This window comes from Tenrec ecaudatus, chromosome 2, assembly GCF_050624435.1.
Source record: "Tenrec ecaudatus isolate mTenEca1 chromosome 2, mTenEca1.hap1, whole genome shotgun sequence".
NCBI classification, from domain to species: Eukaryota; Metazoa; Chordata; class Mammalia; order Afrosoricida; family Tenrecidae; genus Tenrec; species Tenrec ecaudatus.
In genome coordinates, this window is record NC_134531.1 from 238224349 (window position 1) to 238227368 (window position 3020).

The following is a 3020-nucleotide window of genomic DNA, read 5'->3' on the forward strand; positions in this document are numbered from 1 at the left end:
TGAAAAGACTTGTCACCAGGAAGAACCGTGAAACGTATTTGAGAATGAAGTTTAATTGGCATCAGCATTTCTTAGACTGCTGCTATTAACACTTCTCTCACTTTATAAAGGTGGCAAGAGGGTATGGTATCAAGAACCTGGCATGAGGTAACACATTTTATAATACAGCTTTCACTACTTGCTCTGTTTTAATATAAAATAAAAGTGATGTCCTTGGAAGGAATATGTGGAGATAACCATAATATTTAAAATAAGCTTGTGTATTAACCTTTTAGGCTTAATCTTTTTATTAATATCAGCACAAACTTGCATACACTTTAAAACAAGATGTCTCTCCTTGTCTTTTTTTTTGTTGTTGCCCTTTTTGACTTTTAATTAAACCTCCATGTAGCTTCATGTCACCAGGACACAGCCCCCCCCAGCCCCCCCACCACCACCACCAAGCCCCTTCATCTTCTCCTCAGCTCTTCTGCTGAAGGATTTGGCCTGCACGATGGCAGGCTGCTTTGAAGTTCACCTTCCCCAGAACTTTGTAGCAGCCCCGCTGCACCACATCCAGGATGGGAGCAGCTCCAGGCTTATTTTTGGCAGCGTTTACCCTGCTCTGCCCCTGACCAAGGTCCACAATTTATCGAGGTTCACAGCTGGGCAGAAGCTCTGGTTTCTCTTCAAGTGGTAATGGCGCACACCGACTTTTCCAGAGTAACCTGGATGGTATTTGTCAAAGTTGATCCTGTGATGAAGCATGCCACTAGCATTACCCCGGCCTCCTGGGTGTTTCTGGTGCTTAAAGATGCGGCCATGGCCGTGACTCATGTGGCCCCTAAGTTTCCAGGTCTTCCTCAGTCTGGAGGGCATGTCGGCAGCCGAGAGGAAAGAGCTATTCTTAAGTCTTACAGCACATGCTTACTGGATACTTTTATACATATATACAATGATTGGGAGCCCAGGTGGCATAGTGGTCACCTGCTGGGCTGGTCACCTCAAGGCCGACAGTTCCAAACTACCAGCAACTCCACAGGAGAAAGATGAGACTTTCTACTCCCATGAAGAGTCAGTTTCAGAAATCCACAGGGTCTGTTCTACCCTATATTACAGGGTCGCTTGAGTCAATATTGATTCCCTTAGCAGTGGATTACCCACAGTTATTATAAGGCTTGCATGTAAAGTTATTATATGATTATGACCTGGTAGTAGAGACAGTAATTGCTCAATTAATTCTATAATTTAAATACATACATACATACATACATACATAAAAGGAAAACTGTTAGGTATCTAGAAGGTAATTTTCTAACAATGTTTGCAGAGCTATTTCAGTAAAAGCAAAACTATTATTATTTAACAGTTTTAGCTGAAGATACTTCACTGTGTCCCTTCAGCCTGTTTTTGTTAGAGAGTTTCACATCTGAGAAATCTGGTCTAATTTAATGCTTCAAAGTCTGCACTTTGAGACTATCAGCAGCATCCAAGAAAACAATGGAACAGACAGTACAAAAGTGAAGTTGTTATAACTCTCTTTTAAGGTATACATTTCTTTTCTAAGTAGTTGGGAAGATACAGTTCAAAATATAAATGTCTAGGTTCTCTCCCAACATCAGAAAGAAAGAGCAAAGATCATATTGAGAACGGCTAGTCTGCCAAGATTTTAGCAAGGAAAAAAATTGTAGAAGGTAGGTACACCAGCGAACTCGAGCACTCAATTGACGCCTGGCCACGGGTGTGATCTTGCCTTTGAAGTAATCCCACACAGCATCTGCGAAACCATACATCAAACGGGTACACCACCCCAGTACCTTGAGGAAGAGTTGGAATTCCTCCAGCCTCATGGAAAGGTGATCAAGTCTCAGTTATCTCCTTACCTACTTCTCTATCCCCTCTCTATCTATTCATATGCCTTCTATCTTTCCCACCTTAGTCAGTCTCATTGAGCTGAGGTTCGTGTTGCTTTTTTCTCACTTTCTTCTTTTTCCCTCTTTTTCTTTTCTTTTTCCCTCTTGCTCCTCTTCTCTCCCACTCTCTCCTATCACATGCCACTACTGGCTTCCAGGTCACTACCCTCTGCTTAGGGCAAATCAACCCAAATAGCAGGAGAAACTCCAGCCTGCTATCTTTGGGAGTGCTATACCACACAAGGCAGCTGAGACAAAGATCTACACCATGCTGCACTGCTGAGGAAACCACTGTCAGATTTCTAAGGTGATCTTGTCAACTAGGGCAAATCTGCCCAGCACCACCAGGTCCAGGCATTAAAAGGTCACACCAACCGGCCATTGTGGGGCAGGGTCTAAACCCCTCTGGCCCCACATTAAAGCAACCAGGAATCAGCTATCTCTTCATTCTTTATTTCTTCCTTCTCTCTCTCCTCCCTCTTTACCGTCACAGCCAACATTAGTGAACACAGTTGGGGGTTCCCCCCCTTCTTTCTCTTTATACTCTTTTTTCTTTCCTCTTTCTGTCTTTGTTCTCTTTGCTTCTCTCTCTGTTAATATGATTCTCTCTGCTCCCTCTCATTCCTTTCACATGCCACTGCTGGTTCCCAGACTCGTACACTCTGCCTAGGGCAACCCTGTCCTCCCAGTGGGCAGCCTGACCCCTAAGACAGTGCTGCACACACGACAAGTCAGCGCCACACACACCACAGCATGGGTTCCGCTTTTTCTATTTTTAAAATTCCCTCTCCTTCCTTTCCTCTTCTCTCATTTTCCTTTCTTTGTGTTCTTCTTTCACATTTTCTACTTTTCTCCTCCCTTCTTATAGCTCTTCTCAATTTCCTACCACAGCCTCAGAAAATTTATTTCTCCCTTTTAGCTGTTTTCTTTTCTTTTTCTTTACTGTTTTCACTTTTTTTACTCTGTACATTTTAGTTGTGTGTGTGTGTGTGTGTGTGTGTGTGAGTGGGTGTCAGTTTACTTGGCATTACTGCTCCAGTCTGTGTCTTCCTCTTTCTCTCTTTTTGCTCTCCTTTCACTCTCTTTCCTGTCACAAGCCACTAGCAGCCTCCAGGCCATGCCCCTCTG

At 43.4% G+C, this 3020-nt stretch overlaps 1 pseudogene; it reads right to left on the reverse strand.

The window, feature by feature from the left end:
• Positions 1-393: 393 nt before the first annotated feature.
• On the reverse strand, positions 394-858 carry LOC142440559 (large ribosomal subunit protein uL15-like; annotated as a pseudogene).
• Positions 859-3020: the final 2162 nt, after the last annotated feature.